The 26,912-nt window shown below is 40.3% G+C and overlaps 1 long non-coding RNA gene across 1 annotated transcript in view; it reads left to right on the top strand.

Moving 5' to 3' along the window:
* LOC129046247 (uncharacterized) overlaps positions 1–26,912 on the top strand; it is an 89,521-nt gene that overhangs the window by 20,689 nt on the left and 41,920 nt on the right. Inside the window, exon 4 of the long non-coding RNA XR_008507180.2 lies at positions 676–779. This is a non-coding gene — a long non-coding RNA (uncharacterized LOC129046247). The remainder of the gene's footprint in view (positions 1–675; positions 780–26,912) is intronic.

Here is a 26,912-nt window from a genome sequence, read left to right as displayed (position 1 = left end):
ACTTATCTACAGAAGTTCTTCAGGAATTGTTAAGAACATAATAAATACATGAGGACAAGAGTTTCCGTCCAATATGAGCAGATGAGACTCAACGGGGAGTTGGGGTCAGAGGCTAAGGGGTCAAGTCTTGAATTTGACCAGATTCTCTTACTGTGAATTTAGACAAGTTATTTACATAAACCCTCTAAGTTTAAACTGGCTCAGCTTTAAAGTCAGGCTAACAATTCTTGCCTTACTATCCTATTGCACAGATTAAGTGAGATCATATGTGGCAAAATAACTTCATAAATTGAAGAATGCTTTAAAAATACAAGATATTATGATCACCACACATAAGTGGTTTACTGATACCAAAAACACAGTTTCTCGATCATTTGGAATGATTTCAACTGCAAGAAACAAAACCAGAAAAATGGTGGCTTTAGAAACAGAAGTCTGTTTTTCTCATCAACAAGAAATATGGAGGTAAATAGTTGGTTCAGCTGGTTCAGTAATGTGTCAGGGACTCAGGGTCTGTCTCTATTTTTACTCCATCATCTTTAGTGCATTGGCTTTTGTCTTCATGCTTGTTACCTCGAAGATGGCTAAAGCAGTTACAGACTTGACATCTTCATCCACAGCAGAAAGAAAGGAGATAAGGGAGAAAGCACAAAATCCATTTGTTTTCTTTATTAGGAAGCACAAGCTTTTCTGGAAGCCTCTGTCAGACTTCTGCTCCCATCTCATTGCCTGGAACTCCCATGGCCACTCGGAGCCCCGTGGAAGACTGGGGACTTCAGGTGAGCAAGGAAGAAGGAGCTTGAGAGTGGATGTTGGGCTTGCCGGCTAACAGTGTTTGCAACAGATATTTTTTTGAACACCTCAATTTTGAACCAGCTGTTGAGAAATCAAGCATAGCATTGTGTTCTCAGAGAAGCTTCCAGTGTGTAGGAGGTAGTTATCATTAAGGGTGATTAAGAGTCAGCATGTCTTGGCTCAGTGGGGTAAGCAGCTGACTCTTGATTTCAGCTCAGGTTGTGATCTCAGGGTCCTGAGATTGAGCCCTGCTATTGAGCCTTGCATTGGGCTCCATGCTCAGCAGGGAGTCTGCTTGAGGTTCTCTCTCTTCTTCTCCCTCTGTTCCTCCCCCTGCTCTCTCTCTCTCTCCCTCTAAAATAAACAAAAGAGTCAGCATGTCTTTTCGGTTGTCTGGTCTTTCAGATCTCAATAAAATTTAAAGATCATAGTGTTTTCCCTGTGGTGGAAGAGGAAGTCACCCTAGCTCTATACTTTGCCTTCAGGAAATGCACCCATTAGAAGCTGATCAGGAACGTTAGAGAAGAAGGGTCTAGTCCAGTGTAGACAGATAAACACAAAAGCATTATAGTTGGGAGAAGATTTAGAAACAGGAAGGAGGTGCCAGAAGAAAGAAAAAAAAAAATGAAGACAAAACAAAACAAATGAACAAACAAAATTGAAGTTTCATTTCTCTCTCTGCTCAAGTCCCAACATAGCAACATAGCTCTTTATAAAGAGCAAGGCAGTCTCCCTCCCTGGCCCTACCTCCTAGCTGGATGGAACTGTGGGAAACCCCGGTAGTCTATAAGATTCCTGGGGGGGTTCACTAGAGGTACGGGTATCTTCCAGGTCTGAGATAGTTATAAGCAGCCTCTTTCTTTTCATTTGTTCTGTCAAATACAGTTTGAAGGCATCTTAAATAAGCATCTTAAGGAAGTTGCCTGAAAGCACACAGGGCCGCGACTCTGTCCAAGGATCAGTGTGGTCAAGGAGTGTGCCTTGGGCTGTGAATACTGTACTGGACCACCCAGCACTTTAGAGTAGAACAACTCTGCAACCCCCAGCCCTTAGCTACTTTCTGTTTCTAGAAGAGCCAACTTGGGATGCCTTACGCTTTTAATCTTATTGAAAGGTGCTCTAAAAGCTCAGAGCCTATCGGGGCGCCTGGGTGGCTCAGATGGTTAAGTGTCTGCCTTTGGCTCAGGTCATGATCTCAGGGTCCTGGGATGGAGCCCTGCGTCAGGCTCCCTGCTTAGCAGGAAGCCTACTTCTCTCTCCCCCTCTACTACTCCTCCCTGCTTGTACTCTCTCACTCTCTCTGTCGGATAAATAAATAAAATCTTAAAAAAAAAAAAAAAAGCTCAGAGCCTATCAATTGCTCTTCGTCTTTCTCATTCAAGCTAGAGCAAAAATGCATTAAAATTAATTTATTATTTAAAATGGTAGGAATGGAATGTATAATGCTCTTCACAGAAATGTAGGAATTAATTCTAGTGATAAATCTGAGACCAGACTGCAAAATCATGGTGAACTATTCTGTCTGCCCCCACCATCAGGTGAAAAATTACCTCGTGGAAGCAGTTCATTATGTATTTCTGTCCAGGTCTTCCCATACTCTCCTCCTCTTTCTTTATCTCCTCTCCCTCTTCTATGTAGTTCTTCACTTAAGCCACAAAGGCAGTGAGAGAAGTGATTTTGTTAACAGCTGTCTGCCTGAAACACTCCATGGCCTCTTCATTTGAAGGTCTGTGGATGCTTTTATCTGCAGTAACTTCTACGAGTGTTGCTGCTGCCAAGGCTTTCGTGAAGAACATGACTAAGTCCAGTCTCCATGTTCCTCATTCAAATTATCTAATGACATTTTCATGGCTAACCCTTAAGACACCCATCCTTTAAATTGAAGTATCTTGAAAATCCATTTCCAGTTGAAGACAAGAATTGTTTTATTTGTTAGGTGTATTTATTTTTTTTCCATTGGTCAATAAGGCTTCAAATAGATCTCTGTGGTCAACTTCAAGTATTATAATTGCTTTTTTCTTAAGTTGCATACATGTGAAAGACGTTGATTAACTTGTTGGCATATGCAGAGAGCTGGACAATTTTTCTTTAAAAAATAAATTTGAAAAATGAAAGAATAATTCTTATGGCTCCTTTGCAAAAGCTAGCATTATATAAAGAATGTGTGCTCTAAAGAATTGGACAGACCTTTAGATCTGAGAGAGTTGGAAGATACTGTTAGAATTTAATTTTTGGGCTTCAACCCTCCCCACCACCCCTCTGTCTCTACTAGCTTTTTATTTTTTATTTTTATTTATTTTTTATAAAGATTTTATTTATTTATTTATTTATTTATTTATTTATTTATTTATTTATTTATTTATTTATTTATGAGAGAGTGAGAGCACAAGCAGGGGGAAGGGCAGAGTGAGAGGGAGAAGCAGGTTCTCCGCTGAGCAGGGAGCCCCATGCAGGGCTTGATCCCAGGGCCCTGAGATCATGATCTGACCCGAAGGCAGATGCCCAACTGACTGAGCCACCCAGGTGCCCCTCTATTCCCTTTTTACAAGTAAGAAAAATTTCTCAGGTAAGTGAAGGTCTTCCCAAGGTCATATGACTCATTGGCATGTAATCTCAAATCTCATTTCTGATCAGTGCTCATTCTGCTAAAATGGCTTTTCACTATGAAAAGTATTTTTTAAAAATGTTGAATGTGCAATATTCACATTCAACTCAAGTCAAAGGAAAGAGCTAATGTTTAATTGGTTGTATTAAAAACTTCACAAAGCAAAATTACATCAAAGTGAATCATCCTTTTCAAACATTTCTCAGCAGAATATAGTGTAAGATACACATGCTGGGAGTCAGACAGATCAGGGTTTACAGCTCAGCCCTGTGTCATGACCTTGAGCAAGTAACTTACCTCTTCTGAGGATAAGGATACTGATGCGCATTGTTGTTGTGAAAATTGGCAGCACTGCATGTGAAATACATAGCACAGTGCCTGGGATATAATAGGTACTGAAAAAAATAGCAGCTTTTATCAGGTAACAATAAACCTAACTTTTATATAAGTGATGGTGAGGGTTACATAATCTTAGGAACATGGAGAAAAACGGGCATCATGCAGGTGTCTGTGGAAAGTGAATAGATTGATAAAAGGCATCAAGGTAAATACAGTGTGTCTGTAAATTAGTTCCTGTCTCTCTTGGCATGAATCAGCTCAGATATTGAAGGCTATTTCAACTACCTTGCCTAGGTCCTTAGCCAAATCTGAGGAAGATAGGGGGCAGAGTAGCAAAATCAGCTGTTCTAGCTGCTGGAGCCTGGAAAAATTCCTTGTACCCTGAGGTACATTAGCCAATATGCTTGGGAGCATGGTTTTCTACTTTCCTCCTTACCATTAGTTTGTCCAGCTTTGGGCCTCAACATCTGCCTTGGTGTCCTGATTTGCATGAGGGTTCCTCTAGTGGAGTGAAGGACACTTCGCTGAGACAATGATAACCTGCCTAGTGCTTAACACCCACCACTTTCAGAGACGGGACCGTCACTTGGAGCCCTCAGTATTGACTGGGGTCCTGCTCCATGTGCATGGAGAACACGGGATTAGAATAAGCTCAAGCTCACCTCATCCTTCTGAATATTCTGATAGGATTGTGAGTCAACACCATCAGGTGCCAATCCTCCATTTCATTGAACTCATCCACCTAGATTGTACACCAACCCAGCTCCTTTGTTTTTCTCTTGCTGATAAGTTTTGATAGTTTCTCAGACCAAGCTGTCCTGAGCTAAGAAGTCTTTAGAAGATCTGCAGGTAAAAAAAGTTTGATGTAAATATCATGCGGAAACTGATCTGTGCAGGACATTAATGTTCCCATATCATCTCTATTTTCCCTGAGCCATAACTCTCTGTTACTCTCTTGTAAAGCCGTGAATACATTCTCAGAGACTCTTTGTGGAGTTTCAGTGATGCAACTCTTTCCCGTCATGAGGTTTGGTGGAACAGGGCGTCATGGCTAGGGGTTGGCTCTTCCTTCTGATGTTGAGCTATGTTTCTCGGACAAGCTTTAGGCACCTCGAACTTTTCCTTTTGTTATTTATTTCATCATCCAAAGAGCCTTGCATATATACTTGCGAATGTCTGAAATAGCCCTAGATAACCTGATTAGGAGCTCCTTTAGAGACACTTGATATAACACTACAAAATCAAGCGTGTTCTCATTTTGACCTTTATTTATACAAATGATAACAGAAGCCTAAAGAGGTCTTGGGTGCAATGTTTGGGCCTTGAGGAGCACTTGACTGTGAATGAGTAGAACACAGGGGACTAGGATGCTGTGCTACCGCCCACATTGAATATGTCCTTTCTCATAGGCAATAGCAAATGCTCTTGCTTCTGTGAACAGTAGAAGCAGAAGCTCTGAAGGACACCCTGAATGGCAATCATGGACTGCAAATATTAACTTCCAGGGATCTATATTTGCAATTTTTTCTCAGTAAGGGCTAACGACTTTGACCTTCAGGCTTGTTCAGGGTGTTGGCTACTACTTTGAATTATTTTTAAACTAGAGAATGAATCTGGCACGCCATCATATCATTTTTAAAAATTAGATGTACAAAGATCACAGGATAGACCCAACACAGGTAAAATGCATGCTTTTTATTGTTATTCCAGAAGGAGGGCTGTTTTTCTACCCCAAACTCTTACTCCTTCCCTGAGTTCCCATTATGGCCAATGACATGGATCGACAGGTGCCAGGAGTCTCATCGGTAATCATGAACCAGAAGAGATGGGATGAGACAAAGGACCAGAAGTGCACAATTGGGACACAGATCACTGCAGAGCCACCTGTACTTGTTAAGGTTCTTTCGGTCACAGGCACCAGAAAGTAACCCTGGGAAGCTCAGGCACAATCAAAAATATTTTATCATGATCATAATGTGGTTCTTACAGGATTGAAGGGAGAGATGAAAAACTAAGGCTCAGAAGAGGAAGGAATGAAGGCAGCCTGGACACATTATCAGCAGAAGTTTGGGGCCTTTTTCTTGTGACAACCGAGCGGTTTCAATTGTTGTGTTTCCAAATTTTGCCATTCCAAATGTCAAAATCCCCTCAGATCATTTTGGGTTAGGTGCCTATCTTTGAATTAAACTGTTTAGTCAGGGGGGTCAGGTCACATGGGTTGAACCAGGCTTGGGGTCAGTCTCAGAGAAGAGGATTTATTTTGAGCTGGGTAGCCACCCACCCCACCCCCAAACTATATGCTACACACCTTATATCCCATCCTTAATTCTCACAATTAAAACTTTCCCAAAGCTCAAGTATAGTTCATGTGAAAAATGAACATGAACTACACACACAGACACACACACACAAAATCCAAAAGAGAAAAAAAATTGTGTTAAAGCAATTTGATGTTTTTTGCATCAGTTTTGTTGCTGAAGAAAAAAAATTGTTCTTCAGCTCATAGGGTGTTGGTTATGGGCTGGATTGCGTCTATCCAAAATTTGTCTTTGAAGTCCTACTCTGGAGCCTGACTTTATTTGGAGATACAGTCTTTACAGAGATAATCAATTTCAAATGAGGTTATTAGGGTGAGGTCTAATCCAGTATAACTGGCATTCTTATAAAATGGGTAATTTATTTATTTATTTTTATAAAGATTTTATTTGTGCACATGAGAGAGAGAGAGAGAGAGAGAGAGAGAGAGAGAGCAAGCACAAGTGTCCAAGCAGGGGGAGGGGCAGAGGCAGAGGAAGAAGCAGACTCCCCGCTGAGCAAGGAGCCATCCCAGGACCCCCTGGATCATGACCTGAGCTAAAGGCAGACGCTTAACTGAGCCACCCAGGTGCCCTGAAAATGGGTAATTTAAAGACAGCACACAGGGAGAACACCATGGGAAGATAAAGGCAGGGATCTGGGTGGGTGATGCATCTACAAGCCAAGGGATGCCAAATATTGCCAGCAACCCATCAGAAGGTGGGCAGAAGCATGGAACAGCTCCTTTGCTGCTCTTAGAAGGAACCAGCCCTGCTGACATCTTGAAACTTGGACTCCTAGCCTCCGGAAATATGAGACCATACATTTCTGTTATTTAAGTCACCCAGTTTGTGGTAACTTTTTACAGCAAATCTATCAAAAGAACACAGCATTATCAAAATGTGAAGGGGTGCTGGTTCTACATTGAAAAGTGGCTAGATTGAACTTTAAGTTTTTAGAGAGAAAAATAATCCCATAAGAATCTCTTTATATGTGATGGTTGAGTGACTTTTCTGCTGAGGCTAGCCTTCACCTTCATTCCCATAGGATGACAGGGTGAGCATTTAATTAAATGCTCAAATGTGTCACAGACCAAATAAGATTGAGTAAGTGAGCTGTTAAGTAAATGGGCTAGCAGTCACATACAGAGATATGGCCTGGTGTTCTTACGTTCTTTGGGAAATCTTCGAATGTGAAGCTATTCTTTTCTCAGAGTAATAATTAGGACTTGAGCTAAACAGTCACTGGAAAGTTATAAAGAAATAGATTTTGTTGCATTTTTAGGTCAACAGTGGACTTTTTCCTCTCTGTAATTACTAACATTAGGTCAGCCATCTGTCCTTTCTACTGGCAAGCCCATACATTTCAAAGACTCCAGCTGAGAAGAGCTTGACTACTTCTCTTCTCCAGCAAAATATAATAATTTCTAGTAATTTATAAATGTTTGATATAGCAAAAAAATCTCACAGAAATTACAATGGTTTATGTTGAGGTTACCCAACCCCAAATTCACTGGTAAATAACATAGCTTAAAAGGAGAACATAGAGGGGCGCCTGGGTGGCTCAGTTGGTTAAGCAACTGCCTTTGGCTCAGGTCATGATCCTGGAGTCCTGGGATCGAGTCCCACGTCGGGCTCCCAGCTCAGCGGGGAGCCTGCTTCTCCCTCTGGCCCTCTCCCCTCTCATGCTGTTCTCTCTCTCTCAAATAAATAAATAAATAAAATCTTTTTTTTTTTTTTTTTTTTTAAAAAGGAGAACATAGTTCTTCTATTTAGGGAAAAAAAAAAAAGCACAGACTTTTGGTGATGAGCTCAATATGAAACTCAGTACCAGTGAGCTTTGGGGTGATTTAGCATGTTATTGTAATAGTACTTATCACAATCTGTAATCATCTCTTTTATATGTTTAATGTTTATCTCCCCGATCTTACAAACTCTATAAGGACCAGGAATATATTTGTCTTGGCCTCCACTGTGTCCCATAAATCCAGCACAATGCAGGGAATTTAGTAAATATTGATTGGATAAAAGGATGATGAAGTATGAAAAAGCAGTGATTATTGCAGGGTCTAGGCAAAATATTACCAGTTTGATACAGATGGTAGATAATACTTCAGGAGATGGATTTCTACCTTTACTGATATTTAACCTGCTAATTAAAAAAAACCTCCCAGTTTGAATATGCCCAATTTGTTTTTATCATCTTTAATAATAGTTTTTCATTTCTCATAGCACAAAGTTCAAAATCTACAGAAAACAATTCTGCTTACAATCCAGCTTCGATCAGCACATCCAGCCTCCCCTCTTTGCATGTGTCCAGTCATTCTCTTAGCTTTTTCTCTCACTATGTTCTTTATGAGCTAGCTTGACAGGGCTATTTTCAACCCCATATGTTCTGCGTACTTTCCAAGCTATATGCTGGTGTTCTTGCCTAGACCAAGAAGCTATCTCCTTCACCTCTATCTGCTGCAAGTCTATTAATCTTGCAGGACCCACTTCACTGCCTCCATAGAAACTTCCATGAACTCACTTCTCTCTTTTTTATAAAATTAACCACTTGCAAAATAATTTTTACATAGCAAATGAATTATTTTTCCTTGATGTCTGTATAGCTCTAGTGCTTGTCGAGAATGCCTTTAGGGAATCTATTTATCCCTCAATCCTCTGAACCTAGCTCAATGTGTGGAACACAGGAGGTGCTTAATGAATATCCAATTGATCCTTCTTGGTTTTCTCAGAATTCTTATTTTTAAATTCATTCTTCCAAAAAAATTGATTCTACTTCCATAAATATATTTAACCCACACAGAAGTGCTTTGCTTACGTGACCAGAGATGACTTAATGTTTTACAGGACAATAGAAGACTCAGATTATTGGACAAGTACATCCTCTTTTCAGCTCATTTAAAAATAACTTAAAGAAACCTACTCTTAATTGCTCAAAACAGCCTAGTATAGATGGCATATCTCAATGCTGTGGGACTATTCAAATTTTACATTTGTTTCTTTCTATTTTTACAAAATAATCAAGCCAGTAAAATAATACAGCTTCTCATTCCTATTATACCCCTAGTCTAATTGACTTGGATTCTCCAGAGTCAATTAAAACTGAATATGTTATCCCACCCAGTCATGGGAAATGGATGCATCCTTCTATTTTCTTTGTAGGTTTATATAATCTTCTGTGGGGAAATGCTCAAGGCTGTGTATCTATAAACACACTCAGTTTGGGAAAGAATTTGGTTGAAGTTGGAAGGATCAGTTGGGCAGCTGCCTTACTAAAAATGCCACTGAGGTGTTTCTAGATTGCTCCCAACATGCCAGTTGGGAATGAGCTCAGCAAACCCAGAGGGATAGCAGAGCCTCTACCCCTGGGTCTGCTGTAGTTGCCCAGAGAGGCATCCAATCAATCTAGAGAATGTAAGTGGAGAGCTGAGTTTTCCTATAGATCACATGGCTTGAACTGGTGTTATTGATCTGGCACAAACTCTTCTGCATCGTTAATGGCCTCTTAATTGGGCAAAATGCTATTTTAAGGACATTCTAACGCAAGTACAGTTGTTATAGAAAAGTGGGGAAAATTCAACAGTATGGCAAGCTATTAGAGCAATAGAAGTGTTCATTCCTTTGGTGACATGACTCTTCTCCTCACTGTGGATCCAGAGCAGCAAACACAACACAATCTCTGGTTCTTCTGCCCAGGAGCATGTATACCATTTTCAGAGAAAATTTCAAATTTTTATGCCAAATATTTGTCAGCTAGTGCCTGAATTACTATAATAACATTTAGCTGTTGTATATTGCAATGTTTTCCTGCACATTATATTTTTAGATTCTCATTGATCCCATGATTTGGATATAATTTAGGGTGACATAAAAGGTTTTGAGAGATTACATTATTTAAGACCACATAACTATGAAGTGGTATTTCTGGTAGTCATACCTAGGTTTTCTAAGTTCCAAGTCCATACTCCTTTATTAAATGGTGTGAGATATGGTTCGTAATTACCCAGCAGGAGCACACAACCACTTATGGCTCTGACTTGAGAGAAATTGAAGAAGGCCTATCATAAACCATCTCTCCTAGTGTCTTCAGGAGACATGTACATTTTAACCATGTAAAAGCATTATGTTACCTTAAACTGTTCCAGGATAAGCAGCTAAAATAATAGCTGGTTCAAGAGATGTTTCTTGAGTATGGTCTATATCCCAGGCACTACATTAGGCTTTGGCATTGCAAAGATGAGTAGGGTATGGTCCTACCCATGAGCATCTAGCTCCAAACTCATTATACAGAGGATGCATAAGAATAGGGAAAAGCTCTGAAGGATCCACTATCATACCAGCCTCCCAAAGGAAGTTAGCCAACTTTCCATTCTGTCACTCAGAACAAAGGTAGAAGTCCTTACAATAGCCCCCTGGTCTGCATATCTTACCTTTCTCATCTCTCTGACCTCGTCTCCCCTTACTCTCCCTCTCCGTGATTCAGCTCCAACACCACAGCTCTCTTCGTTATTCCCTGAATGGCCCATTGGCAGTGGCTGTTTCTTCTGGCCGCAAATCTCTTCTTCCATATATCTGCTTGGCTAAAATTCTTACTCTCTCAACCATCATCTTCTTTAATATTCCAACTACATCTCCTCCCTCACCCTTCCCTGCTCTCCTCATTCTCTTGTTTATGCTTCACCTTCGCTTTGTTTTTATCCATAGCACGGATCACTCTATAACATAGTGTAGACTTTACTAATTTGTCTGGTGTTTATTATCTGACTCAACATTCTAGAATAGAGCTCCAGGACTTTATGTTCACCAGTGTATCCTAAGCATCTAGAAGAAAGAGCATCTAGCACTCTTGGTATTTGTTGAATAAATATGATTCATACTTGGCTTTGTGTCACAAACCTTCTTGTATATATTACTGTCATAACCTTACACACTTCTAGACAGTAGCTTTTATTCTCCCCATTTCACAGATATAGAAACTGAGAGCCAAAGAGCTTAAATATCCTGATTGACCTCATACAACTGATCTGCTACAGATTCTTTCCAGTACATGCTCCCTCAGTCTGGCAAAGAAGGATTTAGACCATTGCTGCATAACTGTTATGTCTGGGTGAAAGGAGTAGACAGCTCAGGGTGAAGAATACTCAGGTATGAGTGACTGGTTAGCAGGGGGTCAAGGGGGATACTTCAATATTTGAGTCTAGGTGAAACAATTTGGGTAACAGGAAAAGGACCAGAAACATCCAAGAGCAGAGCTGTACCATTAAACCATGTTCAAGATCATTCCATGTAGGAGGAGGGTTGGAGGTGGGCCTCACAGGAAGCTGGAGCAGAGTGGAAACACTGAAGGTGGTCTCAAATTGAAAGTTAAGGTCCTTAAAGTCTTCGATAGATGGAGCTCCCTGATGGAGTCTTCATCTTACCTCAACCTGGTGTGCATGCTAGAGCATTTAAAAAAAAAAATGGTGATTACAAACATTATTCATTGTGTATATTATCTTCCCTTTGGATCACAGCATACTTCTCCATGTCTCTGTCTGGCCATTGAATCACAATCTTCTTTGCTATATCAATTCTTCAGAAAATTTCCAACAATGTCTCCTGGCAGAGAACCATGAGGCAGGTGTGTGGAGGGCAACAATGTGGTGAAGAGATTGGGCAGACTAAGATCCATCTATTCTGAATTCTGGCCTCACCACTTGCTAGCTATATAACCTAGGACAAGTGGCTCATGGGCGTTAGCCTCAGTTTCCTGAACTGAGAAATGGGCATAATCATACAAAACAATACAGTTGTGAAGATTGAACATATATAAGAAATTTGCATCAAGGACACAGTATGGTGACCAGCAAATAACAGGTGTGCTGAACAAATGTGGTTATTTTTGCTTTGTTGTTGCTGTTGTTCTCTTGAAAACACAATGCCAGGAGTTGGCCTTCCTATTCAATTCCAAAAGTGAACTTCTGGGGTCATCCAGGAAACTTAGCCACCATTCCAGGGACAGAAAGAACAGCCATAATTGGGAGGAGGGGGAGGCAGTGGGAAAAACAAAACTTAAAGAAGAGCTGCCCCTTACTCTCCCTATTTACATAATCAAGGTGTTTGGAATTTTAATGTTTGGAATTTAAATGAGAAAGACATTTAAGGTTTGACTACAGGTGTTTAAACTGCAATTAAAAAGATTTAGAATTCTGACCAAAGACAAAAAAAGCCCCATTAAAGTTGAGACCCTTCATAACTTGAAATGAATCAGGTATCACTCGGATTTTTATGGGTCCCAAGTGACATGCGCCTCTTCTGGTTTCCCCTTTATCCTAAACTGTACACATTGAAAAAGTCCAGAATGGTATCTGAACAGATGGCTATTTGCATAATTTTTAAAATGCCAAAGAACATGTCACAATTGACCTAATGCTTCACTTGGGGTCCAGTGGTCTTTTGTATGAAATTATCAAAATGCCCGACAGGCCTTTTCCTGATTAGGGTGCAAAGTTTAGGACAGAGTCAGTGGTGAAAATGAAAAATATAAACTGATTCTAGTTTAGATTTCAGTGAAGGTGCTCATATTTAGATTTTTAGGAAGGAATATAATGTGCTAAGTCATTCACTTTTTTTTGTTGTTGTTATATTTGCTGCTATTATTATTATTTTTTTTCTCCAAGGAAAAATTTATTTGAATTTATTGTTTTTTTTTCTTTTTTTTTTAATTCTTATGTTAATCCCCATACATTACATCATTAGTTTTAGATGAAGTGTTCCATGATTCATTGTTTGTGCATAACACCCAGTGCTCCATGCAGAATTGGCCCTCCTCAATACCCACCACCAGGCTAACCCATCCTCCCACCCCCCTCCCCTCTAGAACCCTGTTTGTTTTTCAGAGTCCATCGTCTCTCATGGTTCGTCTACCCCTCCGATTTCCCCCGCTTCATTCTTCCGCTCCCGCTAACTTCTTCTTCTTGTTCTTTTTTTTTCTTAACATATATTGCATTATTTGTTTCAGAGGTACAGATCTGAGATTCAACAGTCTTGCACAATTCACAGTGCTTACCAGAGCACATATCCTCCCCAGTGTCTATCACCCAGTCACCCCATCCCTCCCACCCCACCCCCCACTCCAGCAACCCTCAGTTTGTTTCCTGCAATTAAGAATTCCTCATATCAGTGAGATCATATGATACATGTCTTTCTCTGTTTGACTTATTTCGCTCAACATAATACCCTCCAGTTCCATCCACGTCGTTGCAAATGGCAAGATCTCATTCCTTTTGATGGCTGCATAATATTCCATTGTATATATATACGACATCTTCTTTATCCAGTCATCTGTCAATGGACATCTTGGCTCTTTCCACAGTTTGGCTATTGTGGACATTGCTGCTCTAAACATCGGGGTGCACATAGCCCTTCGGATCCCTACTTTTGTATCTTTGGGGTAAATACCCAGTAGTGCAATTGCTGGATCATATGGTAGCTCTATTTTCAACTTTTTGAGGAACCTCCATAGAGTTTTCCAGAGTGGCTGCACCAGCTTGCATTCCCACCAACAGTGTAGGAGGGTTCCCCTTTCTCCGCATCCCCGCCAACATCTGTCGTTTCCTGACTTGTTAATTTTAGCCATTATGACGGGTGTGAGGTGGTATCTCATTGAGGTTTTGATTTGGATTTCCCTGATGCCGAGCGATATTGAGCACTTTTTCATGTGTCTGTTGCCCATTTGGATGTCTTCTTTGGAAAAATGTCTGTTCATGTCTTCTGCCCATTTCTTGATTGGATTCTTTGTTCTTTGGGTGTTGAGTTTGATGAGTTCTTTATAGATTTTGGATACTAGCCCTTTATCTGATATGTCATTTGCAAATATCTTCTCCCATTCTGTTGGTTGTCTTTTGGTTTTGTTGACTGTTTCCTTTGCTTTGCAAAAGCTTTTTATCTTGATGAAGTCCCAACAGTTCATTTTTGCCCTTGCTTCCTTTGCCTTTGGCGATGTTTCTAGGAAGAAGTTGCTGCAGCTGAGGTCGAAGAGGTTGCTGCCTGTGTTCTCCTTTAGGATTTGGATGGACTCCTGTCTCACATTGAGGTCTTTCAACCATTTGGAGTCTATTTTTGTGTGTGGTGTAAGGAAATGGTCCAGTTTCATTCTTCTGCATGTGGCTATCCAATTTCCCCAACACCATTTGTTGAAGAGACTGTCTTTGTTCCATTGGACATTCTTTCCTGCTTTGTCAAAGATGAGTTGACCATAGAGTTGAGGGTCCATTTCTGGGCTCTCTATTGTGTTCCATTGATCTATGTGTCTGTTTTTGTGCCAGTACCATGCTGTCTTGATGATGACAGCTTTGTAATAGAGCTGGAAGTCCGAATTGTGATGCCGCCAGCTTTGCTTTTCTTTTTCAACATTCCTCTGGCTATGTGGGGTCTTTTCTGGTTCCATACAAATTTTAGGATGATTTGTTCCATTTCTTTGAAAAAAGTGGATGGTATTTTGATGGGGATTGCATTGAATGTGTAGATTGCTCTAGGTAGCATTGACATCTTCACAATATTTGTTCTTCCAATCCATGAGCATGGAACGTTTTTCCATTTCTGTGTGTCTTCCTCAATTTCTTTCATGAGTATTTTATAGTTTTCTGAGTACAGATCCTTTGTCTCTTTGGTTAGATTGATTCCTAGGTATCTTATGGTTTTGGGTGCAATTGTAAAGGATCGACTCCTTAATTTCTCTTTCTTCTGTCTTGTTGGTGTATAGGAATGCCACTGACTTCTGTGCATTGATTTTATATCCTGCCACTTGACTGAATTCCTGTATGAGTTCTAGCAGTTTTGGGGTGGAGTCTTTGGGGTTTTCCACATAAAGTATCATATCATCTGCAAAGAGTGAGAGTTTGACTTCTTCTTTGCCAATTTGGATGCCTTTGATTTCGTTTTGTTGTCTGATTGCTGTGGCTAGGACTTCCAATACTGTGTTGAATAGCAGTGGTGATAGTGGACATCCCTGCCGCATTCCTGACCTTAGGAGGAAAGCTCTCAGTTTTTCCCCATTGAGAATGATATTCGCTGTAGGTTTTTCATAGATGGCTTTTATGATATTGAGGTATGTACCCTCGATCCCTACACTCTGAAGAGTTCTGATCAAGAAAGGATGCTGTACTTTGTCAAAAGCTTTTTCTGCATCTATTGAGAGGATCATATGATTCTTGTTCTTTCTTTTGTTAATGTATTGTATCACAATGATTGATTTGCAGATGTTGAACCAACCTTGCAGCCCAGGGATAAATCCCACTTGGTCATGGTGAATAATCCTTTTAATGTACTGTTGGATCCTATTGGCTAGTATTTTGGTGAGAATTTTTGCATCCATGTTCATCAGGGATATTGGTCTGTAATTCTCCTTTTTGATGGGGTCTTTGTCTGGTTTTGGGATCAAGGTAATGCTGGCCTCATAAAATGAGTTTGGAAGTTTTCCTTCCATTTCTATTTTTTTGGAACAGTTTCAGAAGAATAGGTATGAATTCTTCTTGAAATGTTTGGTAGAATTCCCCTGGGAAGCCATCTGGCCCTGGGCTTTTGTTTTTTGGGAGATTTTTGATGACTGCTTCATTTTCCTTAGTGGTTATAGGTCTGTTCAGGTTTTCTATTTCATCCTGGTTCAGTTTTGGTAGTTGATACATCTCTAGGAATGCCTCCATTTCTTCCAGGTTATTGAATTTGCTGGCATAGAGTTGCTCATAATATGTTCTTATAATTGTTTGTATTTCTTTGGTGTTGGTTGTGATCTCTCCTCTTTCATTCATGATTTTGTTGATTTAGGTCATTTCTCTTCTCTTTTTGATAAGTCTGGCTAGGGGTTTATCAATCTTGTTAATTCTTTCAAAGAACCAGCTCCTAGTTTTGTTGATCTGTTCTACTGTTCTTTTAGTTTCTATTTCATTGATTTCTGCTCTGATCTTTATTATTTCTCTTCTCCTGCTGGGTTTAGGCTTTATCTGCTGTTCTTTCTCCAACTGCTGTAGGTGTAGGGTTAGGTTGTGTACTTGAGACCTTTCTTGTTTCTTGAGAAAGGCTTGTATTGCTATATACTTTCCTCTTAGGACTGCCTTTGCTGCATCCCAAAGATTTTGAATAGTTGTGTTTTCATTTTCATTGGTTTCCATGTATTTTTTTAATTCTTTAATTTCCTGGTTGACCCATTCATTCTTCAGTAGGATGCTCCTTAGCCTCCATGTATTTGAGTTCTTTCCGACTTTCCTCTTGTGATTGAGTTCTAGTTTCAAAGCATTGTGGTCTGAAAATAGGCAGGGAATGATCCCAATCTTTTGGTACCGGTTGAGACCTGATTTATGACCTGGGATGTTATCTATTCTGGAGAATGTTCCATGGGCACTAGAGAAGAATGTGTATTCTGTTGCTTTGGGGTGGAATGTTCTGAATATGTCTGTGAAGTCCATTTGGTCCAGTGTGTCATTTAAAGCCTTTATTTCCTTGTTGATCTTTTGCTTAGATGATCTGTCCATTTCAGTGAGGGGGGTGTTAAAGTCCCCCACTATTATTGTATTGTTGTCGATGTGTTTCTTTGCTTTTGTTATTAATTGCCTTATATAATTGGCTGCTCCCATGTTAGGGGCATAGATATTTACAATTGTTAGATCTTCTTGTTGGATAGATCCTTTAAGTAGGATATAATGTCCTTCCTCATCTCTTATTACAGTCTTTGGTTTAAAATCTAATTTGTCTGCTATAAGGATTGCCACCCCAGCTTTCTTTTGGTGTCCATTAGCATGGTAAATGGTTTTCCACCCCCTCACTTTCAATCTGGGGGTGTCTTTGGTTCTAAAATGAGTCTCTTGCAGACAGCATATCGATGGGTCTTGTTTTTTAATCCAATCTGATAGCCTGTGTTTTTTGATTGGCACATTGAGCCCATTTACATTCAGGGTAACTATTGAAAGATAGGAATTTAGTGCCATGGTATTGCCTGTAAGGTGACTGTTACCATATATTGTCTGTGTTCCTTTCTGGTCTATGTTGCTTTTAGGCTCTCTCTTTGCTTAGAGGACCCCTTTCAAGATTTCCTGTAGGGCTGGTTTTGTGTTTGCAAATTCCTTTAGTTTTTGTTTGTCCTGGAAGCTTTTTATCTCTCCTTCAATTTTCAATGACAGCCTAGCTGGATAGAGTATTCTTGGCTGCATATTTTTCTCATTTAGTGCTCTGAATATATCCTGCCAGTTCTTTCTGGTCTGCCAGGTCTCTGTGGATAGGTCTGTTGCCAATGTAATGTTTCTACCCTTGTAGGTTACATATCTCTTCCCCTCGAGCTGCTTTCAGGATTTTCTCTTTGTCTATGAGACTCGTAAGTTTTACTATTAGATGTTGGGGTGTTGACCTATTTTTATTGATTTTGAGAGGGGTTCTCTGTGCTTCCTGGATTTTCATGCCTGTTTCCTTCCCCAAATTAGGGAAGTTCTCTGCTATAATTTGCTCCATTATACCTTCTGCCCCTCTCTCTCTTTCTTCTCCTTCTGGGATCCCAATTATTCTAATGTTGTTTCATCTTATGGTATCACTTATCTCTCGAATTCTGCCCTCGTGATCCAGTAGTTGTTTATCTCTCTTTTTCTCAGCTTCTTTATTTTCCATCATTTCATCTTCTATATTACTGATTCTCTCTTCTGCCTCATTTATCCTAGCAGTTAGCGCCCCCATTTTTGATTGCACCTCATTAATAGGCTTTTTGATTTCTACTTGGTTGGATTTTAGTTCCTTTACTTCTCCAGAAAGGGTTTCTCTAATAACTTCCATATTTTTTTCAAGCCCAGCTAGTATCTTTAAAGTGATGATTCTGAACTCTAGATCTGACATCGTACTAATGTCCGTATTGAGTAGGTCCCTGGCAGTCAGTACTACCTCTTGTTCTTTTTGTTGAGGTGATTTTTTCCGTCTTGTCATTTTGTGTAGAGGAGAATAGATTAATGAGAGATCAAAATGCTAGCAGAGTAACAACGTCCCCAGAAAATATACTCTAAACAAATCAGAAAAGACCTGAAGCAGTGGGAAAAGAAAGGGAAAGAGAGAAAAAAGAAAAAGAAAAAAAAAAGATAAAGATAAAAACAAAAACAAACAAAACAAAACAACAACAACAACAAGAAAAAAAAACAGAATGTGATCAAATATGATCAGGCTGGTATGTAGATCAGTGCCACACACTAGGTTTGGGGTGTATTTTGGTCTTTTAGGAGAAAGTGCCTCCGGAAATTTTAAAGAAAGAAAAACTTATATATGTACAAAAATAAGGGTTGATATGATGAAGGGATGGTATATGACTGTAAAGATGGAAATTATAAAAAATTTTATAAAAGGAATTGATAAGAAGTTGTTTGAAAAAAGAAAGAAGAGGATTTAAAAAAGAAAAAAGAAAAAAAAAGGGAGAGGATGTGATCAGGCAGGGGAATAGAAAACACCATATACTAGAGATTTAGGGTATATTTTAATCTGTTAGAGGAACTATCTCAAAAGTTTAAAGAGAGAACAACTTATATATATAAGCCAAAAATACAGGTAACTACTATGGAAGGATAGAATATGAATCTAAAAATGAAAAATAAAAATGTTTTTTTTAAAAAAAGGGATTGATAAGATGTTGGTTGAGAAAGGGAAAAAGAAAAATTCAAAAAGAAAAAAAAAGAAAAAAAGACAGTTAAAAAAAATTAACTTTGAAAGACTAGCGAATCATGGAAAAAAGCCATGAATTCTATGTGCAGTATTCCCCTAGCGCTGGAGTTCTGCCGTTCTCATTGATCGGTAACCTTGGTCTTGGCTGGCTGTTTTCGCTGATCTTCTGGGGAGGGGCCTGTTGCCGTGGTTTCCAAATGTTTCTGCCGGAGGCGGAATTGCCCCGCCCTTGCCCCCTCCCGGCTAAGTCATCTGCTCGGGTTTGCTCTCCGGGGCTTTTGTTCCCTGCGAGCTTTCCGTACAGCTTTGGAGGCGGAGTGAAAATGGCGGCCTCCCAATCTCCGCCCCGGAGGAGCTGAGAACTCGGGGCCCCGCTCCTCAGTGAGCCCCCAGAGAAAAGCCGCCAGTCACTCCCGTCTCTGACCGCACTCCGTGCTCGCCCGGCCTGCGACCGCGCGCCTCTATCTCTGGCACCCGACCCCGGGTGGAGTCTCCAAACCCAGCAGATCCCTGCGGTGCACTCCCGCGCGGCTCCTCCCGGGGAAGAAGGTGAGTCTCCCCGGATCTGCCGCTTGTGGGGTCCCTGCTGGAGGAGCAGTGGCCCGACTGTGCCGCGGATCACAGTCTATGGCAACCCCGAGCTGAGAGCCCGCGCCTGGGCTCCGCCTCTGCAGCCGGCTTCCCTGCTCTGATACCTGGGAGCCCTGCCACACTCAGGCACCCCCGGTCTTTCTGTGACCCCGAGGGTCCTGAGACCACACTGTCCCGGAGGGTTCCACCCCCCGCTTAGCCACCAGAGTGACGTCCCTCGGCGGAGCAGACTTTTAAAAGTTCCGATTTTGTGCTCCGCGGCTCTATCACTTGCCAGAAGCGACCGACGGAGGCCCCTCCCCCGCCGTCTATCCTCCCGAATATCGCCTCGGATTCACTTCTCCGCACGTCCTACCTTCCAGAACGTGGTCGCTTTTCTGATGAGAGAGTTGTTGCTCTTCTTTTCTTCGATCTCCTTTTGAGTTTGTAGGTGTTTAGAATGGTTTGATCCCTATCCAGCTGAATTCCTGAGAGGAGACGAAATCCAGGTCTCCTACTCCTCCGCCATCTTGCTCCGCCCCCCCGTCATTCACTTCTTTAACATTTACTGAGCACCTATTATGTGGCAGGCACTGCCCTAGACCTTGGTGAGTCAGAAATAAACCGAGCAGGCATGTCTTTACCCTTATGGAACTTAAAGTCTTCCTGGGGAAGAGAAGAGACTGTGTTGTAAATCCAAGAAGTGTTGCTCATACATTGATACAGGTCTATTTCAGATACATTTGTGACTCTTAGGAGAGGTTTCAGTTTTCCCTGAAGAGTGGTCAGGAATAGGCTTGATAACATGAGCTGAGTTTTAAAAAATAAAGAGGTATTCTATGGGTAGATGAAATCAAGGAGAGTATTCTGGGAGGGAGACATTTGAGCAAGATGCATTCAGCGATCTGCTCGTTACCTGGTGTGCCTGGAGCATAGGATTCAAGTGGAAGGTCAGAGAAGAAAGACACGGGACTGGAGGGGTAGGAAGGGCAGGTCCTAAGGGCTTTGTGTGTCCCACTAAAAGACCAAGACCCTATCCCAAAGCCTCAGGGTCATGCAAAGACGTATATCATGCATGTCAATCAGCTTTGACATTTAGAGAGATGAGTCCCGTAGGATCATGATGAAGTTCTGGAAGGTGTAAGCTTAGCAGCAGCAAAACCTTGTAGGACATTTTTGGAAGAATCCAGGTTAAAGATTTTGAGGGTCTGGGCTACAAGCTCTCGTGTTCGAATTGTTTTTAAAAATCCTCTCAGGAAGCAAGGGCAAAAATGAATTATTGGGACTTCATCAAGATAAAAAGCTTTTGCACAGCAAAAGAAACAGTCAACAAAACCAAAAGACAACCGACAGAATCGGAGAAGATATTTGCAAATGACATATCAGATAAAGGGCTAGTATCCAAAATCTATAAAGAACTCATCAAACTCAACACCCAAAGAACAAAGAATCTAATCAAGAAATGGGCAGAAGACATGAACAGACATTTTTCCAAAGAAGACATCCAAATGGCCAACAGACACATGAAAAAGTGCTCAACATCGCTTGGCATCAGGGAAATCCAAGTCAAACCTCAATGAGATACCACCTCACACCAGTCAGAATGGCTAAAATTAACAAGTCAGGAAACGACAGATGTTGGCGGGGATGTGGAGAAAGGGGAACCCTCCTCCACTGTTGGTGGCAATGCAAGCTGCTGCAGCCACTCTGGAAAACAGTAGGGAGGTTCCTCAAAAAGTTGAAAATAGAGCTACCATACGATCTAGCAATTGCACTACTGGGTATTTACCCCAAAGATACAAAAGTAGGGATCCGAAGGGGTACATGCACCCCGATGTTCATGGCAGCAATGTCCACAATAGCCAAACTGTGGAAAGAGCCAAATGTCCATCAACAGATGAACGGATAAAGAGGAAGTGGTATATATATACAATGGAATATTATGCAGCCCTCAAAAGGAATGAGATCTTGCCATTTGCAACGACGTGGATGGAACTGGAGGGTGTTATGCTGAGCGAAATAAGTCAATCAGAGAAAGACATGTATCATATGATCTCACTGATATGAGGAATTCTTAATTGCAGGAAACAAACTGAGGGTTGCTGGAGTGGGGGGAGGGGTGGAGGATGGGGTGACTGGGTGATAGACACTGGGGAGGGTATGTGCTATGGTGAGTGCTGTGAATTGTGCAAGACTGTTGAATCACAGATCTGTACCTCTGAAACAAATAATGCAATATATGTTAAGAAAAAAAAAGAAGAAGATAGCCGGAGGGGAAGAATGAAGGGGGGGAATCGGAAGGGTAGACGAACCATGAGAGACGATGGACTCTGAAAAACAAACTGAGGGTTCTAGAGGGGAGGGGGGTGGGAGGATGGGTTAGCCTGGTGATGGGTATTGGGGAGGGCACTTTCTGCATGGAGCACTGGGTGTTATGCACAAACAATGAATCATGGAACACTACATCAAAAACTAATGATGTAATGTATGGTGATTAACATAACAATAAAAAATTTAAAAAAATCCTCCCAGGTTTCTCTCCTTTGGGGGCATTCCATGTGATGGTCCCCACTATCTCTCATTGCTCCCGAGGAAACTGCACTGGCAGGTGAGTAAAAAGCAGCAATAAGTTTTGACCAAGTCATGAGAACAGAGCAAGGTACACAGAGACCCACTTCTAGCTCCTCCAGCTCTCAGAGCCAGGGATTTGGGAATGTACTGAGGGAGAAAAGATGTGGCAATTAAGTTTTTCATTAGTGGGAGTCCAGAGAAACAGCTGAGGCTAGAGGAAATGTTCTGTCGGTGAAGCCAACGAGAACCAGAGACGAGAGAAGAAAGAAATGAGAGCAGATGCAGAAGAATCCAGGCACATGACCCTTACAGACCTTGGCATCTGAGTGAGAGCCAGACAGAAGAGAAGTGGGGTTTGGAATCCTCACTTTTATTTTAGGAAATCTAAAATGGTCTGGCGAGAGACACTGGAAAAATAGAAAAAAGTCCGATTGTTCTGCTGAGAAAAACAGGAACACTCAAGTAGAACAAATTCACCCTGTGCCTAGCCCCCAACCCACCCCACTGCTTTCTTTCTTTGGAAAAAGATTGCAGAGAGGGCATTTACAAGTGATTCTGCTGGGTGTCTGTGAAATTAAGGAGAAAAAAAAAAAAAAGGAAATGAGAGAAAGCAACTATATTTGAAACAATGAGAAGTTTTTAGAGTTGTCCTTAACCGCGCTGTTGCCTTGCTGGGGCACGAGGAGGGCTGATGATGAGTAGAATGTCCTGAAATCAGACTTGTGTTAAGTGGAGAGCCAGAGAGACATCAGCAAAGATGAAAAGTTTTTGTTTAAAACACACAAGGCTGGATTCCCCTGTGGCTCGCACAGTGTGGGACTTGGATTTCCAATTTCTTGCTCTCCACTCTTCCCTCCACAAATTCACATATTTTATTGAAAAGGTACTAAGACATGCACACTGTACCCAGTGTGTCTACAGCAAAGGATACACTGCAAAAAGCATTTGAGAGTGGAAAGCCCTGGCAGATCTTGTAGATAAAATGCAGCCATGTTCAATTAACTGTCCTAAAAATAAACAAAAATGTAGAAGTGAATTTAACAGCTCGCTCAACTTTTAAAAGGCACTGTATTTCAAGTTGGGGGTGCAGATAAGCTATGATCTAGGACATTTTGAAGAGTTCTATGTTGAAGTTTTATACCTTACCCATGAAGGGGTTGAAGAGAATGAAGAAATACTTGGTATTTAAAAGCCAACAGCACTGGGTTTTGAGTCTTCCTTATTTCTACTAATCATTAGAGATGTTGTTCTTTAATTATCTCCAGTGCATGGCTAGCAATATCTTCTCTTGTAAATCCTGGAATGTTAGACTGGAAAGACCCTTAGAGATCTCTGGGAAGTCTCTATAAATGAGAAAACAGGGGCCCAGAGAGAGATGGCTAATTTTCAGGGTTTAATGATTGCCCTGGTAAGAGAATATTTACTGAATCTAGACTCAATTAATCTCAGAGCTGGGAATTTGGAGGTGAGGTGCTAATATATATATATATATATATATATTTTTTTTTTTTTTCCTGGTGCCTCTTCTTAATTTAGTTAAGTGATAGCTTAGGTAGCCCTCTAAAGCAGCAGGTTAGAAGAAAATGCTGGGTTTTACGTATTTCCCTGATTATCGGAACAAGAAATGGAACCATAGACAGCCAAACGACTGTGTGGGTCAATCTGCTTGTTTGAAACCCTGGGACAGTGGTTTTCTGAGTTTAAAGAGAATGTAATCTTGCTCTCTTGCTGGCATCCATGAAAAATACATAGGCAGTTAACAACTTCATCATGCAAAAAGGCCAGAATGGTGCTTATGGCATAAGACTCTGTCCCTTAAGGTTACAGAGATTAAGCAATGCGACCAAACTTCCAAACAAGAAATTGAAGGCCAAGGGAAGAAAATGAGTTCTTTCAAGATCTTCTTTTGTGTTTTACTTTTCATAATAAAATATGGACGAGGTTAAATTATGCATTACTTTTTGCTTTCTTATCTCCCCTTTGACTCCTAGTGTTTACTGCTGAAATTTACCCAAATTATCTCTGCACACGATTAAAAAAATGGTAAAATCACTGGCATTCTAAGTGAAATTGTTCCTGCTGTTGACATGCAACTTAATGAAATGCCATCTCCAGTCCTTGATGAAATCCATTCCCATCCTGATTGGATGCTTACCCTCTCAATCCTGCCTTCTTGCTTGCCATGAACAATTCGGTTCTTTGCTGAAAATTTGGGAATCTTGGGTCATCTATGCAGAGTATGATGTTACTAATCAGTTGACATGTTACATGGATAAGGCAACCTAAAAGAGAGGTACTTTTTTTTTAATGTAAATGTTAACTATAGCTTGTCTATCCCATTCACTTATTTAACACATATTTCCTGAGCCTACTATGTGCCATACTTACTCTCCTCACTGTTTGCTCAGCCTTAGTTTCTTCCCCCATGCTGCCACCGTATGATTTTCTGAAAGCACAAATGTGATTTTGTCACTCTGTTGCTTTAAAACTCCCCAACAGCCTGTAGGAAAAACTCTGAAGTCCTTAGCATAACTTTCTGGGACTTGATCCCTACCTAAGTCTTCAATTTCACCCCCTACCAATCCTATTTCATAGTTTCTATGCTCTTGTTATACCATCCCATTGGCTATTCTCATTGGCCATGCCAACATTTCTGCCCTCCTCCATCTGGGGAATCTCATCTCATGTTTGAGAGGAAAATCAAATATCTCACCTTCTATTTTCCTTAACCACCTCATCAGAGCTGCCTTTTCCTGCTGTCCTATCACTACACCATGTGCTTTCTGTCATTCAGCCAATAGGTACTTACTGGAAGCTGACCAGATGCTAACTGTGTTCTAGGTGTGGTGAACAGTGCTTGCAGTCAGAGTCATCGGGGAGACAAACCATAATTAATTAATTGCAATTATGGCAAGTACCACCAAGGAGAGGTGCAGGATTCTTTAAGAGCATAAAGCAAGGAGGAAGCATGTTATTAGGGTATTGGTGAAGGCTTCTATTATTCTTATTAATCTAATATTACAGCTATTAAACTCTGGTACAACTGTCGACTTATTTCACTTCATCACCTACACACATGAGTTCTTTGCGGTTAAAGACCTGTGTTAGTCATCTTTCTATTACCAGTGACTAGCAGAGCAGCTGATGTATTGTAAACACTCAGAATATGTTTTCAAATTCAATACCTTATGCAAGTGGCCAGATCTCAACTTTTGCCTTTCTTAATAAGTTTTGATATTTTCTATGTGGAAAAATGAAGTATTTGTCCTGTGAGGTAGGTTTTATTATGCTCCTTGGATATATGACAGACTGGAACTTTGAGAAAGTAAGAATTTTTTTTCAAGTGTTTATATCCCTGAAATATCTAGAGCACTTACAAATTGATACTATTTAAGTGCGCATGGAAAAAAATACAGGTAGATGAGTTGAAGAAGAAATATGATTGGCTCATGGCCATATGAAAAGATGTTCCAACTACCCCAATAGTGATCAAGGAAATACTAATGACAATGAGATGACAATATCGGATTGCATTCTTTTCTAATCACAACCCAACCTCACTTAAGGATTGCGATTCTTTTTCAAGTTCACAAGATACTTTCTTCTACTTGATTCTTACTTTGATTTCCATGCTTGTCCTCTTCATGCTAGTTTATTTTCTGAGTGTTAGGAATGTGGGCGGGATACATTTTCTGTCTTATTATTTTTTTAAAAGGCATTTAATCGATTATCTGTTTTTTAGCAATTTGGGTTAAATCAAGTAAGTAAATTGAATCATTCAAGAACTAGGGAATTTTCCAAAGTAAATTAAATAATTTCTCTCTCTCTTCTCAACCTGCTACCTTTGTGTATGTAGTTATATACATCCCATATTAAAAGCATTTTTGATTCCTTTTTGTTTATGAAAATGGATCAGGTAATATTATCTTGTAGTTTGTTTTCTTTAATCCAAAGCAAACTGGAACACTCTTCCAAGTCAATACAATTAAAGCTATGTCTGCTTTCATAGATCTTAGTATTTTCTAGTATGATATATTATCATGAAAATATGCCCCCCATGATTCAGATTGATACCAGTGTTTTGCTTATACATGCAATTCATCAATCTGTCCTTATCTTTTTATATTTACTCACTAGTATTTTATTACCAAAAGTCATATTGTTGAACCAAAATGTATATGCACTTTTAATTTTATTATTTCATTTTTTTATTTGCAGCCAACACACAATGTTACATTCGTGTCAGGTGTACAAGATAGTGATTCAACTTCTCTATATGTTATGTTGTGCTCACCACGAGTGTAGCTACCACCCGTCCCCATATGATAGGATTACAATATCATTGACTAGATTCCCTGTGCTATGCCTTTACTCCCATGACTGCCCTTCTTTTTTTTTTTTTTAAAGATTTTATTCATTTATTTGTGAGAGAGAATGAGAGACAGAGAGCACGCGAGGGAGGAGGGTCAGAGGGAGAAGCAGACTCCCCGCTGAGCAGGGAGCCTGATGCGGGACTCGATCCTGGGACTCCAGGATCATGACCTGAGCCGAAGGCAGTCGCTTAACCGACTGAGCCACCCAGGCGCCCCAACCATGACTGCCCTTCTTAATTTTAATAAAAAATGTCAGATTACTTTCCATCAGTGTTATAGATATTCATTGTCTCACCAAAAATATATAAAAATGTTTGTTTCCCAACATCCTTCCTAGCCCCTGATGTTCACAATCTCCTTTCATTTTTGCCAATCAATAAGCAAACAATTCCCATTTAATATTTGCTTTGCTTTTCATTCTTGTTGGTATCTATGAGGTGGAACATCTTTTCAAATGTTTATTAGTCATTCATATTTTCTATGAATTGCCAATCTTATTCTTAGCATGTTGGACTATTAATCCTTTGATATGTTACAAATATTTCCTTTTATGGTTAACGCTTTTTATCTTATATTCGAAATTCTTAAACACTTCAAAGTCATAAAATATTCTCCTATATTCACTTCTAAATGATTTAAGTTTAGCTTTTCTTATTTAAATATTTATTTCTTTCATCTATCTTTTTTTTTCACTGT

Source organism: Mirounga angustirostris, unplaced genomic scaffold (assembly GCF_029215605.1).
Source record: "Mirounga angustirostris isolate CCGP_5_RB_7025 unplaced genomic scaffold, mMirAng1.0.hap1 SCAF_17, whole genome shotgun sequence".
NCBI lineage: Eukaryota > Metazoa > Chordata > Mammalia > Carnivora > Phocidae > Mirounga > Mirounga angustirostris.
This window is presented reverse-complemented; position numbering and strand designations above follow the sequence as displayed.